At 38.8% G+C, this 17,822-nt stretch overlaps 1 protein-coding gene across 14 annotated transcripts in view; it reads left to right on the top strand.

The window, feature by feature from the left end:
• The window catches only part of EXOC6 (exocyst complex component 6), a 123,649-nt gene that overhangs the window by 103,329 nt on the left and 2,498 nt on the right, over positions 1-17,822 (top strand). The window lies entirely within an intron of this gene.

The raw sequence follows: 17,822 nt of genomic DNA, 5'->3' as shown, positions 1-17,822 counted from the left end.
GATTCTTGAATGGCATGGGCTCTAAAGGCATCCTGCACAATCTGCCAGTCCATGCAGTGCCTAGGCGTTGAAAGGAGTCAGGTACTCCTAGTCCCTGCTTCATGAAAGAGTCTTGACTAGAAGGACCATCAGGGTTTTCCAAGAGGAAGAAATCCCTAACAGTATGTTTAGAAGCAAGTCTTAAAAACTTCGGAGTTTAAAGATAAAAGTAAGCTTCTCTTTTTATAAGACAGCAGTTTGAATTTTTAATTAGCAGGTATTATAGAATATTTCATCTTTCCCTTCCTGAGGGAAATGATTGTTGAGACTTTCATCTTCACAGAGGCTCTTTCACAATGCTTACTGATCCCTTTCTCCCCCCACCCATTCTCCAGCTTCTCTGAACAAGCAGAGGAGCATGTTACATCTGTAATATGAAGCCCAGCCTCGGGGTGCGATGTAATGGGATTTGCGCTTCTCTGAGTTTTCAGTGCAATGCTGCTTGTTCAGCTAAAGAAAAGAGCTCAGATTTCAGACAGCAACAAAACAGGAGTTGCACCTCTCTGGATTTCAGGTCACAAATCTTCACTTTGCTGGGGAAGGAAGCAACTCCCTTGCTGACCGTCCCCCTTTCCATAAATTGACTCCACACTAAAGCAGGAGGAGGTCTTGAGCCACGCAATGAGCAGAACAGAGACACTGAAAGGCTCAATTTCTCACCAGTTTGTGTTATATTGGGGTAACATGCATATATATATATATACCTGTGTTCAAAATAACACAGTTACAAGTATGACTGTATGGTAAATGTGTGCTATCCAGCTTGCAGGGAGCACACAATGTCTTCTGAGTACTGTAGTCTTACAAATAAATGGGAATTCTTCTCACAAACATGACAATCTGCTTGTATGCACTTATATTCCCCAGTGGAAACTCCTGGTTTTGACTTTTCCTTTTCACCTAGATTCTGTAAAGCCAGTAGGTAATCGTGGTAGGCTCAGATCACAAGATGTGTGTGTAGAAATTCATGAGGAAGATCTCAATCAGTGCTCTGTACACAGAAACCAGCTCATTACTTAGATGGGATTTATATTTGCCAGCTGGTAAGAATTAGGAAGCTTTGGAAACAAATGCATGGTAATTAGCAGTGGGGATGGTCAAAACTAAGCATGGCTTTGAATACACTATCTTGATAAGGATTTTCAGAATCAAAGCAGGATGGCATGTCAGTCACTTCCTGGCAGTAGGTGTTCTTACCCAGTACTGCCAGGAACTAAGAGACACGTGCCAGTTATTAGATCTGTGTTCTTTGGGACATTGAATCATTTACCAAATTCAGTGTAAAACAGTCTGTATCCAGGTCAGCTTCTGAATGCCCCTTTTTCGTCAGAGAAGTGCAAGTAACATGGTGATATTGCACCAAGTTTTCATTCTAGATCCTGGATTATTGACAACGAGGGGACATAACTGAAAAACAGATTAAAATCCTCAGTATACAAATACTGTTACTTCAGTAGCCCTATCAATAGCTTACCTAACTAAAACAATATACATATAGCCATTTGCCTACATGATACATTATTCTACCTCTAGCAAAAACCGTAACAGTTTCTCCAGAGGAAAATAGAAAAGATTATATACAGAAGACTTCATGGTGATGGCTATAATGTTTAAAATGAATGGCATTTCCTAACTGACAGTAAAGAATACTGTAGGTACATGTAACTGTGGAAGTTATCAAAAATAAAAACATTTCTTGTTTCTTTATGCTAGTTCATGTAAGGGATACAATTATCGTAGTTCTCCACTTGTTGAACCAGAAATATGCAAGAATTACTTGAGCTGCCAAGCAATTGGCACTGTGTATTTAGAAAATGACATAATTCATGAAGCTTGATGTAGAGACTTGCAGATAACACCTTTGTATAAGATCATGAGCTTTTCTTGAACAAGTGGGGGTTGTTGTTGTTGTTGAGTGAATTTATAGTTTTTAGAATTGAGACAGGAAATGTTTTTTGTTGATCTCATTTATCATATGCAGATTAAACATTTAACTTCTTACAGCAGTGCACTGGAGCTTCTAAATGCAACCATCATAGAAATCAATAAAAACTTCACTGGAGAGGATGATCGAAGTGGATATTACAGAAATAAAATTTAAAAAGGGCAAAAGCTCCTGTCAAGACTCTTTAGGTGGGCATATCTCAGTCACTTTCTGAAGACTACCAACTTTCACAATTAATCAGCTTTCAGCTTTTCTAGTCATCAGAACGATCAGAAGACAAGGTTTAAGAGGAGTCAATTAATTCACTCAAAAACTACAAGGCTGTTATGATGAAAACTCCATATCTGCGGAAAGCCTCTCTCTCCAAGAAAGTTCATCTCTGAGTTACACCGGAATTCTCTTCAAGATCATAATGTAAATGGCATTAAAACCATATCCTTAGTAGTTGAAGTGCATATACCAGTTATGCCCTCTCCATAATGGCATAATGGTCTGTTTTCTCAAATGGAATACTAGATTTCTTCAATAAATGGCATGCTATGTGTCTGGAAAACTATTTATGAAGCAGTCAAGTTTTAATTTGCAGTATCTCCAGGACGTTATGAAAGAAAGCACAAAATAAGCCTTATCTGGAAACACTTCCATTCTTCTGCAGAAGTACCTCGTACTAGAAAGTTGCAACTGGGTTGACTTTCAAATAATTTCTCAATTAACAAATCTCATGGTTGAATTAGAAGAAATTGATCCATTTGCCTATTATATTTATTAACTCCTACATTCACTTTCTTTGAGTCACTGATATATATCCTATTCAGTGGAAGTTATTTAGTAGAATGAGGAGTTTCTGAGTTTTCTGCTGGCAGTTTTGCTCCCCAGCTGATTCTTGCCTTTATCTTAATCCCATAGGAAATTACATAAATGCAAACTGAAGGCTTTGCTTACAGGAAGATTTGGGTGCCTGACTTTCCTGAAGTTTAGGAATACATTATATCAAGCTGTTGTCTTCCTGCTGACAGCCAGTTACTGCAGGATCCCTGCCTTTGTGTCTGAGCCTTTCTGAGCTGATGGATGGAGTTCAGTTTTTGAGCCCCACACCTCCACAGGACTTCCTCTGAATCCTGTGGGTGGTATTTGGTTCCTATGACTAATGAAGGAGCATTGTTAGTTGAACAACACAAGAGAAGAAAACTGTTGTTTTCCTTCAAATTACTTGTTATTTGTATTCTTTTAACATCTATGAGCCCTAGTCACCCATCAGGGAGCTGTGGGGCTCCTAGCTGCTTCAGTGGATTCAATAATTTCTGCTCCCAAACTCCTTACATCCTCCAGCCTTAGCTAAGCAGGTAGTATCACTGATATGTAGTACTATATATTGGGCTAGACTACTAACCCCTTAACCCTGAAGAGTTGCCTTCAATATTTTTTCAGTTGCATCTATCAACATATTTAGATTCCATTCCTTCTGTAAATTATCTGTCAAGCACAGGCAGCAGGCAGAATACGCCCCCCACCCCCTCTTTTTCTTTTGCTACAATTTATTCTGTGAAAAAGAAAGTTAATCAATTCTACATCAATTCCTTGGCCATCACTATACAGGCAATGTAAAATTCTGAAAAATCAAGGAAATCTTTTATAACAAGGAATTGGGGAAGGAATTGAGGAATTGGTTTGGTTTGGCTTGGTTTTTGTTTTTAAGCACAAAATACCTTCATAAGTAAAAGGCTTCCAAAGCTCGCATAGATGCAGGATTGCATAGATGTGGCATATTCATTTGGAACATAGCTTTCCATACGTTTGGAAATGAATGTATATTCATTTGAACCACAGTGTCGTAGAACAAAAGGTTATATCTTGAAATGTGTTTGTACAATATATACCATAGTGTGACATTGATGCTCAGCTGGGTGTTTCGGCACTGCAAAAATATAAATAAAACAGTATTTTCCTGGCTGTTTGACTACCTCCAGACAGTCAGTGAAAGCTGGGAGAAGAAAACTGACCACCCTCATATTTTCTTCTTGTTAGTCAAGAGATACTTAATAGGATGACAAAATAAATGAATGAATTTCATACAGTTATTTAGGTAACTGATTTCTAGATGTTGTGAACTAATTACAGTATAAGCAATTTGAAGCACTGGGTTCTTAGGCACAGTTTGATATCGTAGTGGCTTCTACCTTTTTAATGCATGTTTCTTGTAGGTGTGTCTGGTTTGAAGCAATTCGTCATCTTACAAGGTGCACTGTTTTCAATAATATTGATAAAGTGTTTTGGAACCTTTAAAAAAAAAAAAAAAAAAAAAAAAGCCCTCTTGGAGAGGGTGTCCCCTAGATCGTTATTAGTGAAGGAACAGCACAACTTAGAAAACCCCACAATGCACAATGACAGGAAGTGCTGGGTGGGGGGAGAATGAGTAAGACCAGAAATGTGAAGAAATGGGGGAGAACATGAAATGTCAGAAGATAAGTAGATGAAAGCAGTAGATGATTGAGGGGATGAAGGGGGGAGGGAGAATTTAAAGATACTGGTTGAAGGACAAGAGGAAAAAAATGAGAATAAGTTCCTGCCTACAAATGCACTTTGTTGATATTCTTTTTTCTTTCTGTGTTTATCATTTTCTACGGTTTTATACTGAGACCCATTAAGAACAGTGTTTTGTTTTGTTTTGTTATGTGTTTGTTTTTTTTTAACAGTAGAAGTTTGAAGAGGTGTTTTTACCCAAAGGAAAGAAAGGACTTTCAGTACACAGTTAATGGTGTATAAAGCCCGTGAAGCCGTCAGGTAGTCTTATTCCCCAGAGAACATCAGCTTTCCTGGTTTCAGTGGCAAGCCTCCAGGAAATCGTTCCAGGAGGACACACAATTAGCCCACACTCTTCCAGAGTACACAGTGTAACATGATGCAGTTAAACCAGAAGACAGTTTTCATCTTTTGACCCTGTGTCAAACATGTCAATTGAGCAGCTTACCTGAGATCTGTAAGAGCACATAGGCCTTCAGAGGCTTTCCCATAGACAGGAACATGCGGTAGATGCACAAAAAAAAGCAGTTTTAAAAATTGACTTACTTTACCTTACTCAACATGTATGAGGACAGTAAAAGTTGCTTGCTCATTTTAAGCTCTGACAGGGTATTGGGTCCTATGGAAGTACAGATTTGATCCTAATTTTGCTAATGTCATTGAAACACATATCCAGATGATAGTTTGGGGGAAGGTTATCTGTTCAGTATTGTGCCAAAGTCTTGCATCCATTCACACAGAGGACACTTGAAAAAAGTTCCTAGTGAAACAGAGTAATGCAGAATAATTCCTGAATGGAAATAGGCAGGCAATGGAGGAAAGCTGCCTAACTGGTAGGTTGGAAAAGGCAAGCTGAAAACTCAAATGACAGTGTAAAACAGTCTCCATAGCTTAATTAAATAAAACCAATAATGCGATTTAAACTTCTTTGGGTTAAAATTACTTTAATAAGGGTGTTAATTACTAGAGGATTAACACTGCTTACATGTGATAATAGATGCAGTCAGTCAATAAAGGGTGAGAATAATGTTCATTTAAGAAGCAAAAGAATCTAGCACAGGATTACTGACCAGAAGGGGATAACATTTCAAGGTAGCAAGTAAGATCAGGGGAAGAGTTTTTCAGATTGCAGGAGGCATTAGAGGCTGAATTGTGCCATCACTGCCCAGCAAGGTTCCACGTGTATTGGGATCTATTGGGGCTAATGTATGAAGAGTAACTGTTACAAATTACATACTGTGTATAGTTTGGAAATTTTCTCTCTTCTGGAGCAACTGTAAAAATAACTTTTCAGATTAAAAATTTTCAGAAAATGTTGTCACCGGAGAATTGATGAGAAAAGGAAAAGGATCAGCTTCTAAGAATAAATTCTGGAAGATGTGTTTCTTAGAAATGAAGTAATACTAGGTATTGACATTGAGCAGACAGGGGTTTTCGTAAAACATTTGTAAATATAACAACAGGAAAAGAAAGATCTTTTTCAAAAGCCAACAAAAACAAATTCTGAGTTATCCAGGTTTCTTGTTACTGCAACTTACTAGGCTCAGAGACCTTTGCTAAACCAAGTTATCTAGGCAAGAAAAACAAACAAAAAAACAGATACCAAGATTTTATATAGGCAGCAGTGTTTGCAAAATATTTTGAGTCATCTGACAGATATAAATGTGGAAGTAAACTACTTGTGGTAGCTGAAGAAGAAAGTGAAGGTTGTCCAGGAAAGAATAGGAAACTTTAGTCAAGTGATTTTGGCTTTGCTTTTAACTTGTCTATATTTACATTCCTGAGCTACTGCTTGTGGAATTCCTTGTCCAGTGGTTCCCAGGTCTAGTATAGCTTTCCCTAAGGGATGTAACTTCATCTGCTGTGAAGGGTGGGTATGCAAGCATACTCTGAATGCACTACTTTGGAAGAAACAATTATCTGTTTACAGTAAAGTCATGGTGAGCACATCTGTAAGCATCTGTGCCTTATGGATTGCATTGGATTTTTGTTTGTTCCTGGATGCAAACAAAAAAGATGCTGGTTTATTGTCTGTTATGCCTTAGATTTCGGTTCTGGTTGAAACTTACTTGTGCTACTGCTGATAATTATTTTTTTACACTTACAAATACCATTAGTATGCTATACATGTTCTTTAAAACTGAAGTGTAGACCTTATGTAACATGGATGGTATGGTGGTGGTGCTCTGAGACAGAGTCACTGAAAGTGACCAAAGGCAGAGCAAATACAGCCTCAGAGGAATATTACATTAACTTGGATGTGAAACGCTGGAGGCTTTGTTGGCCAGGTGGCCAAGAGAAGAGTCCTGAGCACTATGATTTTTAAATTTAGATTTGTTGCTTTTCAAGAACTGTGCACATCTTAAAATTAAACAAATTATAGATTCAAAAATTACTAAAACTGTTGCATTAAAACAATTTGTCCGTACCTGCTGTAAAAGCTGCAGTTACCTTTTTGGAGGTGATGTGTTTCAGTACACACTGGAGATCACTGAACTCTGTGGAGACCATGTGCTGCACAGTCAGGAAGATGTTCATAAACTTTATAGACCTGATGTATATCCTCCTGTAATGTTGAAAGCCTCAGTCTCTTTAACAATGTAATTTCAGTATTTTCCTGAGATACGTTATTCGATCTAGTGTTTTGGTCTGAGTGTGAATATGGCAAGGAATAACTTGACAGCTAGGAAAAGGAAATATTTCATCCTGACACTAAATAGCTAACTCTCAGTAGCTAGGTTAGCTGCTTCCTGGGTCAGTTTTGCAAGCTGCAACTTCATACAAAGGGCGAACATGGTTCATCTTTGCATCCTTGTGAATGCAAGCCTGATGCCATGGCTTTGTGTCATGCTTACTTGTCTACTTGTAGGCATCCATTTACATTGGTGGGCCAAGACTGTGTTTCTTTAACTCCTTCCTTCAACCCTAGAAGTAATCAAACTGAAATTTAAACGTGAAGGTACAATTATACTTGGACAGACCACTACAGATGTATAGTTCCAGAGTACAACAGCCTGACTTTATGCATTAGGTGTACAGGTATGCAAGGACAGTTTGGATTAGTTAGTTCAAAACAGCAGTTGTCAGGAAATGACTTCCCATGGTACAATATGTATCCTAATGTTTGGTGAGATTGTCAATATCTAGGGTTACTCACATGGCTACTGCTAAATTTTAAATGTGACAGATAGGACAAGTGTCTTCACTTCCACAACACATTGTGAAGGATGTTTTGTGTGTAAGTTTTATTCCAGTTACACCGTTAGATTATTTTAACTAGTCCTGCTGTCTCTAAATTAGTTAACTTTGACATTTGATTTAAAAATTTTTGAATATACCTCAAATGTATTTGTACAGGAACAACTGAGATAAATTATAGCTTAAGTCTTCAAGAAATGTGTTTAAGGTACTGTGCCAAGTAACATGCTATTTAAGGCCTTATTTCATAGATAACCAAATAGTTGAAAGCAAGCCTGTTATAAGTATCATGCATTTAAAAAAACTGTTTATTGATAATTTAAGTTTAAATAAACTGTGCTGCAAAAACTCCCTTGTCAGATACTAGTGTTCGTGGTAAGTTTTCGTGTTCAAGCACTACTCACACACCTGTCTGTGTTTAAAAACGAAAAAAGAAAAATGAAAATGACAGCTTTAAATTTAACTGTGATATATCAAAGACTTCACGATTCTAACAACTGAAATTATATTTTCAAAGTCCCGATCACATCAGAGGCAGAAGCTCTGTTTTGGGGGCTGCACTTGTTGCTCCCTGCATGCTACTGGTAGGAGTACGCCTTAGCGTCAGGAGCTCAAAAACAAAAAAAAAAAATTGGTGAAGGACCCAAATATTGCATAATACGCAATTTTTAATCCACACAAATTTTACCACTGACATAGTTTTATGCTTTGTCTAAAGGCACTGCATGTACAGGCTGATGGGCTTGACAGGAGCAATTTGGCCAGAGCCCGTGCCCTCTGGAGCCTGACTGTCTGCCAGGCTTCTGCTTTTCAAACACTTGCCTGTTTCTGGGCTCAAAAGACAGTTCTTTTGCTACTAGTCCAGTTTATTCGTTAATGATGAAGAAGAACGCACTTCATAATAAACATTCACACCGTAATCAAACGAGTCTTCTTTGAATATCTATTACTTGTTGCTACATTCTATATTGCTTGGGACTTAGCTATTTATATTTGCCTCAATGACTGTACTTGAGTGACTTTCTTGGGAAGTTACATCTTTGGTTGCTTGAAGTCTTGGTGTTTGTTTTAGTCATGATAACAGCAACAAGCTTGTTCACATGTCCTCAACAGTGTGCATTTTATTTTGCAGGCAGGAATATGTTCATTTCAAGTGCCAAAAAATATTCATGTACATAACAAGATCAGGCATCTGTCAGAGTGTACCTGAAGGTCCAGATTTTAGGAAAGTATTCTGCCCTTTGGGAGAACTTAGGTTGTAAAGGATATATTTGAAAACAAGTAACTTCTCATTTTTTCTTAGCATAACAACAATTCCCAGCGGTTTGGCTGTCATAACCGCTGAGTTTACATGTTACGCACATGTGTTAAAGATTGTAACCCAACATTCAAGATAGTGACAGATATGATTTTCACTTATAAATTCGAAACAGATGTAAGCATTTAAATATAAAACTGTTTCATTCTTGTAAACATTTAAATGTCCCCAGTTTAAACCCAATTTGTACATGCATAGTGCTTAAAAAATAAAAAATAATTTAAAAAAAGGAGCGTTTTAATGCAGTGGCTTAAAAACTTAAAGAAACTGCCTTTCTAACACAAACTATCCTTCCTTTGAAAATCCGGGGCTCAGTTTTCAAAGCATTGCCTAGGAATTTAGCCTGCGACCCCCATTGACACTAATGGGAATTGCATAGCTAAATCCCCATACCATCACTTTGAAAATGCATTTGCTCTACCAATCCAGAAAAAAAGGTAGCATAAACTATAGGGAGACATTCACAGATCAAGAGATCAATTTACACTTTGAAATACAAAACCAAAGTGTGTTATTCCAGTTATGTGATCAGTAGGGGGGGATTTTAAAATTCACCACGTTCACAAAATTAGTCACCAGGAGTAAATAAAACAAAATATTTTGGCAAGTGGCAGGCAGACTTGCTAACCAGGCTAACAAGATATTTGTCAGCAGTAAAGAACACCAACTGATGAAGTGATAATTGCATTCCGTTGGTGCAGTGTTATTCTACAGTTAGCAAATGCTGTCTTTTTTTTTTTTTTTTCCTTGTAAGCCAGGTTTAGATACCTATGTTTAAAATACTTCTGTTGTTCCTTTGCAACATGGAAATGTTTAGAGTGAACAAGCTTTGTCTTTGTCCAGTTCTGATTCTGGTCCTTAACATTTTAGTTCCACTCTAGTAAGAGTTTTCATGGAGCGCATGCTTTTATAAATAGGGAGCTAACATTTTGTGAACTAATGGGGATGTTACCTTACTATTTATAGAGGGTTGTTTATTAATTCATTGGAAATAAGTGTATACCTGTTTAATGTATATTTGTGTGTACTTGTGCATGAAATGGAGACAAAAAAACAACTTTGTTTTGTAGCTGTCTTACTGCAGACTGAGTCCCTGTCATAGCCCATGGCCCCATTACACTGGGCAGAGTATAAATAAGTGTTTTAACAAAAGGAAGACAGTGTTGCCTTAGAGTTCACAAGCAGATGAGATTATAGCTCCACTGAAAGGTTAATACTATGTCAAAAGTTACGAAATAACAATTTTGGTTGACATGTTTCCTCTTCGGTCAGCAAACTCATTTGTTCTTCTGAATAGAAGGTGCCTATAAGTACAATATGAGCTCTTTGGGGGGGGGGGAATTTTGAGGAGTGAGATGGTTGTGAATGGCTTCTGTGAGTTTGCTGTCTTTAAAACGAAAAAGTCCCATTCATCTTTGGGGCAATTTAGCTCCCAATTCCAATACAAATACTAATAATAGTATTGTTAGTATACTTGTTATTATTTTATCTAAAAAAAATTAAATGATACATAGATGGCAGTCACAGTGATTTTTTTCTAGCTGTGCATCCTCAAGGAAAAAATTGTAATATTATTTTGGTATTCTGTCTTAAAAAAAAAAAAAAAAAAAAAATTGTAATAGCTTGTAGTTGTATATGGTTAGCATCAATCCTTTCCTAGCAGAGCTCAGCAGTGTCCTAGGCTTTGGGATTTTTTTAATTAAAGAGGTCAAAATCCATTATATCTAAATTTCAAAGAATTTACCAATTAGCTGTAGTCTGCAATGCCCAGCAGGTGGCTTTTATACTATTAAAGGGAGATTGTTTCCATCTCTGATCAAAGTAAAAAGAAAACAAAGGAAAATATAGAATATTTTTCTGTAGACAATGCAAACCACAGGCGGTGTAAATTATAGGTGAAAACTGTATGTAGGAGACTGTTCAGCTGTACCACTTCAAGCAAAATTCACTGTATTTTCACGCTGTTCCCCGTGAGCATTTCAATGGCAATGTCTAAATCTGTTTAGATCAGAGATAAGCTGAGAAGATTAGACAGTTTGCTATTTCCTAAAATTAAGATTTGAGCTTTTGCTTATTTATAAGTAAAAGTAAAAATGCACAATTAGGTAGATTAATGAATGCGATAGAAGTAAAATTAGAGAAAGCTGTCTGTGCTGGAATGCCGCAGGATTCAGGAAAGTTCCAATTTGCACTTTTCAACGAATCTAAACTTCCCAGATTTTTACCTACTTAAAAGAATGTTTGTGACCTTTTGACCCTTTTGTTATCCCTTACTCAGAAAGGCCTTTATTCTGTAAGGCTTAGGTATAAAAAAATAAAAAGAGCGTTAATGGCATAACAGTCCTTTCTGATCACCCTGTGTAAGATGTTTATGCAAAGTGTCAATAGAAGCAATTGGCCTAACAGTGTGACAACCTGCTTTGCTTGGAAATGGGCTAATCTCCTGTTTGGGTTATCCAGAGGTCAGGTAAGGATTTCTTTTTTTGCATTCCCCATAGTGTGTGGGTGCATAACCTGCAAACACTATAGGGAGCAACAGAGTCCACGGATGCCACAAAGATGTTGGGAAAAAAAAATTCCTGCCCTCTTTGCTTTTCCTGAATTTTGTTTGGATCCGCTTTTGATTTTTCCTTTACTGGTCCCATCCCAGAAGTCTACGTGAGCGTGTAACATGTAATGCAGACAAGGCCCAATATCAGTATCTGCGGCTTCACTTCGGGTTTTTTGTTTTTTGTTTTTTGTTCTGACCTCAAACAGGCATCATCTTTTTTTTTTTTTTTTTTTTTTTTTTTGAAGTTCATGTGGAATCGTGCTTTAAATCCCCATTTTTCAGGGCTGCCCCCGTTGCCCTGTCACAGCAGGCTGAACTCAATGAGCGCTCAGGCAAGCGGAGCGGCCACGAAATAGGCCTTGGCTGCGGCCTGCTGGGAGCTCCTGCCGGAGTGAATCAGCTTCTGTGTGTTTTTATAACTGCCTTTTTTTCCCCCTGTTAATTATGCCCCAAGGCTGTGGAAAGACAGCATTTATCTGTTTCAACAGACGAAGCAGCAAGTGTTCTGACATGTTTATCAGGCAAATTGTACCTGACAAAAGGTAATTACACATGCAATCAAATTCAGAAGTAACAGGGTGATTAGGGGTTAATAAACTGTTTAGCATTAGAAATATTCTGCTTTTGAGCAAGGAGAGGGGGCCCAGAAGGACATAACCAAGAATTATATGTTATAAGAATTACTTTTCTTTTGATGGAATATTGGGATTCACAGGAAGGTAAGCAGGATGCTGAGTGCACAACTTCTCATTTTTATCTCCAGCTGCTGAATCACTGGTGCCTACTTGTACAACCAAAGCTTTTTGCTGACACTCTTGATAGTTCAGAAGAGATAACAGCACCATTCTGCCTTGTACTAAACTACCTTGATACTTTTAAATTAGACATCACCAATAGTGTTGGTTATACTAGAAAAATGTGAACAGACACTGACCCCATTTCTTTCTGCAAAGCCCCTTTCGTTGTCTTGTGTCAATGTTGACTCTGTGGACAGCTAGTTCCCAAAGTTGCATTCTCTCCCAAGATTATTCCTGACAGTTGCCTGAAAGTAAAAAGGAAAGGGCATCTGTATGATAGCCAAGGATGTGACAGAGGTTCAAACAGCATTGAAAGGGCCGGATGGTTGATTCCAACAGTTTTCAGTGCATAACATTCTCAAGTAATTACAAGATGGCCTAAATACAGGAACACAGATGAGATACTCAGGACTTAAGGTAATATTAAGGCAAAGCTTTACTAAGACGTGATTACCATTAATTTCTACACAAACATGGCCGTATCACTTAGATGGGGGGGAAGGCAAGAGTTCTTGAAGAATAGATGCAAGTGCCCCATTTGAAACAGAATCTTAAAATCCTAAAATTTTCCCTGAAATCTCAAGATGTTTTTATACCCATGGCATCAGTATTGTAATGCATTGTGTCAAAAACAACAACAACAAAAAAAACACGTTAGCTATCAAGTCCTTGAAGTGGGACTTATTTTGACTGAAAAGTAGTTTAGTATGTCTTACAATAATATCATTGTGTTTAAAATGAAAGTTTTACGATTAAAAATAGCAATTTTATCTGCATGATGTAAGAGAGTAGAAAGGGAACAGCCTTTATGTATACTTACATAAAGCACTCTAGTGCTTTATGTAAGTATATTTAAACACCTTTTTTTTTCCAAGTGGTGTATATTTCAAGCAGAGGAAGCTTACATTAGACATGCAAAAGGTATTTAGAAAATACATAGGCATGTACAGAAAGTTAGAAAATCCAAGTATTCTAGGGTATCACTCAAAATGCAATTGTAACGCAGCAACAAGACACTTAAGCTTTATCTACCTTGTCAGTGTCAGTAAGCGGACAGTCTATTGGACACTCCATCTGGTCTACTGGAGAGGGTAGAGCTTTTCTCATGTTCCTGTCTTTCTTGGTAAAGATTCACACACACACTTCTCTGCAAACTCTTGTTAGTTGTTCCCTGTCAGAAGGGCTTGAAAATCAGTTCCCCTGCTCCTATGGAAACATATTCTGTTTCATTATAAAATTCTCAGGTATAACATTGCCTGTCTTAGCTTACTCTTACCTTCCATGGTTGTTATGGGATAAAGAGAGTGCAAGTGCACAATTGTTCTGCATAGCAGAGTAAGTATGCTATACAGGAACAATCAGGTGGCTCCTTGGGTTGGAGTGGCTGGCTTTCTAACAGCTAATGGGTTGCGCTGCTTCCAGACTCTGAGGGTAAAGGGAAAGATTTCTGTCCAGTTTGAAGTATTTCCTGGACACATTAAGTTTGGAAAGATACATGTACAAAATAAACATTTTTTTCTGTTGTAATTTAAATACAATAAATGCACATTCTAACTGAAGAAATAGCAGCCAGCAGTGCAAATGTGATGTGCTATGCTATAGACTTTGTCTAGTTTTTAAGGCAGGAATATATTTATTGCCAGGATTTGCTCTGTCCATGTATTTCTCTTAATACAGTGCATGTCACTGTGGACTATTCCTTGCTAGCTAGTACATCATGTTTTCATTTCTTGTGACAGTAGTAACAACCTTAGTGGGTAGAACAGCAGTGGGGAAATGCTGCTTTAATTTGGCCTCTGACAGGTTGATTTTAGTTGCCACAATAAGGGCTATCACTGCACGAGCAAATTCTCCTGTACCTTATACCTTACAACTGAGAAAACATGCAACAAGCTCACCTGAATTTATATTCCCAAAATGTTTTGTTTTATTGTAGCTGATACGTTTTTTGGCAAAACTAGTATTTATACAAATAGACTTGCCCTTGATACAAATAGTATTTTTATTTTTCCGCATGAGTAGTAATTACAATATTTAAAACCTCCGAAATTTACAACCTTCTTTTATTTCAGTGGAATTTAACATACCCCTCATATTACATCTCTGTAGTATGAGTTACATTAGCATGTCAAGCCAAATCCACAAAATATTTCCATTATATCTTCACCTTGAATACTGTGTAATATTACCAAAGGCTGTTCCCTTTCCTTGTGGTATTGTCCACGCCTAGGCCCTGACACATTGTAAGATTATTTTAATATATGTCTATTTTGAATGAAAATACAGCAAAAATATAGGGAAAACCTTGTGTGTTTTTTTTTTTTTTTTAATTCTCTATTGAAGAGTTGGCCGTGCGTTAGTTTTCTTGATAGATTTAGTGTAGCTATTTGTTTGCATGAATTAAAAAAAAAAAAGAAGATTTTTAGATTTTTTGTATCTTCTTGTTCTTATTTTCAAGAGTCTTTGTACATAAAGTTCAAGATATCTTTATCCTTTACTAAAATCATATTCATCTACCAAAGAATTAGGTAGGCCAATGTTTCATTATGTTCAAATTATATGTAGTAGTCCAAATATTTGTCTGTGTCTTTGAATGGATGGACTGTTTTCCAGATCATACGCCTGTGATCAAGACAGTCACAGCTTAATAGAGGTCTTTCTGTTTTTATCTAAAAGAAATATTCTTTATATAAGGCACACATTTTTTATAGTAGAAGACAGTGTAAATGAGCAAAGCAGCAGAAGTTGAAGCAGACTGTGGAGTTGATGCCTCTGCAGCATGGCTGGGGGATTGAAGATAAATTCGTGACGGCACTAAAGGGAAGCGTATGGGAGGACTGAAGTTATTTCCCATACGTGTGGTGATCCAGGAACTATCATTTCTGCTAGACAGTCCTGGCTGCTGGTGGCTGCTTGCCAGCACAGTCCCCTCGCAAAGCGCCTGTGCTGACTGTACGTCTGCCAAGTGCCAAGCCAGATGCAGGTGATATGAATGGCCAGGACACAGATCCGAGGAGCTGCACACCAGGCAGCTCTTGCCCACCCACAGTGTACAGTACATGCTGTCAAAGCCCATTACACACAGCAATATGCTGCAGTGCAGAACTGCAGCTGTAAGGGGGACAAAACACACAGTATGTAATTGTGCACAGCAGCAGTCCAATCTTCAGCAATGTCTGCGGTCCTCTGTCACATTTACTGCAGCAGCAGGGCACATTTGTCATGATGTAGCCCCTAAACGTGTGCAGGAGGGAAGGGAGTTATGATAGGATAGCATGTGTCAATTGATTGCATGTCCCTGGTCCTTCACGTGGCCTGCCACATGTCATGACAGCTGCTTTAACTTAGGAGACTTACTAGCATGAGGCTGGTTGTGTGCAGCTCTGACCAAGTGCGGAGAAAAGAGGGAGCTGTGTTAGTGCTGGGCACATCCCCCTTGCTGATAGTGTTTTCAGTGCTCACTCTTCAGAGCCAGGACTGCCTTGGAGCACACAGAATGTGCTTCATGTTGTCTTGGGACATTGTTTTACCTCACGAGTTGAAAAGCAACAGACTGCATGGTCTGTTTAGAGCCCTACATGCCTATCTGTGTTTGATCAGGTGACAAATTAGGTCTAATCTTCCACCCCCACCATCAGTAGCACTAAGATGTCCCAGAGCCACAAGACAATCAGATGGCTGATTGAGATGCTGGAAGTGTGATATGAAAATCACTCATGCAAAATTGACAAGAAAGTTTCTTTGAACTTGACAACACTATCAGTGATCAGTGGCTTTGTTGCTGAAGGGACACCGAAAAAGTTGTTTAGAATGTATCCACAATCAGTATCAATGTTACAATGGGATTAAGAAATGAAATCTTTCACCTTTGATTTGCTGAGAACATTGGCATTCTCCCATGTGGAGCCCATGACAAATGGCATTGTAGTTGGTAGTAATTTATTAATACATTCCATTTGCTTCTCTGTGAGAGAGAGGGAACATGAAGTCTCCAGATTACATGGTCTGTGTTCCTGTGGCTGTCAGCTTTGTCCTCTCCAGCTTGTGTTGCACATCTGATTGTCCTACTTTCTGCTCTTTTGATCATGCTTTGGAATATAGTGCACAGCCTCTGTGGCTGGGCGCTACTGACTGGTGTAACACAGGTAATAAGTGGTGAGTAACATGCAGCAGCAAGTGAGGCCATGGGTTTCACAAATGCCACTAATTCCTGAGTTATCAGAGTGTGATAGCTCAGGCCAAGTCTGTTTGCTTAGTGACTGAAGGCATAGTCTCTTCTCTCCAGATCAATAGGAGAATTGATGGTGATCATCCTGAGAAAGGACGTTATGAGAAAGAACTGCTTGTATTTGACCTTGACAGTTATCATGGATGTGTAGTCAATAGAAAATGAAATGGGCTCCTTGCCTTTTATATGCTTTTCACCCAAATGGGGTATGAAAATGTAAAGCTAGGGGTGTCATTGAGGTTTTTAATGGTCTTTGGTGGACTTTGGAAGGACTGAGCAATAATTATTTCAGAAGTCTGTTATAAAGCCAGGAAATGTTACTGCGTGTTCATAAAAGATTTTATTACATATATGGGAGGATTAATTAATTATAAAGTAATTAATTTAAATCAGATGCTTTATTTGAAAAGAACATAAGGGGGGGGTTAGAAAGGTGACACAGTTAGAAACCATGTAAATTTGAAGCTGCAGAGTGTGTCCTTGCTGTAACAGTTCTGGTTTGGCTTAGAGGCAGCAGAAGCAAATGTTTGAAGTGGCAAGGATTCTTTATTTAAACAGTGAAATTATACAACCTGCAGCAGTCTGTTAAGTTTCTTAGAGTGGTTTTGTCACAGGCAGTCCTTTTCCACCTCACTGTTCCAGGCACCAACTCCGGGCGAGCAGGGGCTCTGGGCTGCCCTGAGGCCCCAGCTCAGCAGAGCCACCCTGGGCCCCTGGAGCTGGGACATAGCGCTGCTAATGGCTCCCCACGCTCGTTGTAGCAGCAGCTTTGGCTAACACAGGGCAGCCTGAGAACAAGCCCACATTAGCCCTCAGCACCAGCAGGATGAGGCCGGGCACCAGACACAGGGGGGAAAGCTTGGGGGTGTCCTACCGTTGATGTTTCTGGGAGCGGGGCCCCGGCTCAGCCTGCAGATAGCTGTGGGAAAGGCTCCACCGAGCGGGGCTGCCTGCACCCATCAGTGCCTGGCCTGTTTGTCTCATGGCCGTCCTGGGGGAGTCAGGGGTTTGGGCTGGCTGAGGGGTGAATTGGCTTTGAGGGCTGCTAGAGGTGAGGCATTGTGTCTGCTCATAAAAGTGAGCTGCTGTGCTGAATGGCAGCTCCAAGATCGTGAATGAAAGGCCCAGTCTGAAACTGCGGCCAGACATGGGGCTGTGCTTGGAGGTTTTTTGACACACACGCACCCCACTCCCCACCCCCCAGTTTAAGTGTTTTGAGTTTGTTT

The sequence above is a fragment of the Aythya ferina genome, assembly GCF_964211825.1.
Source record: "Aythya ferina genome assembly, chromosome: 7".
In the NCBI taxonomy this organism is placed as follows: Eukaryota; Metazoa; Chordata; class Aves; order Anseriformes; family Anatidae; genus Aythya; species Aythya ferina.
This window is presented reverse-complemented; position numbering and strand designations above follow the sequence as displayed.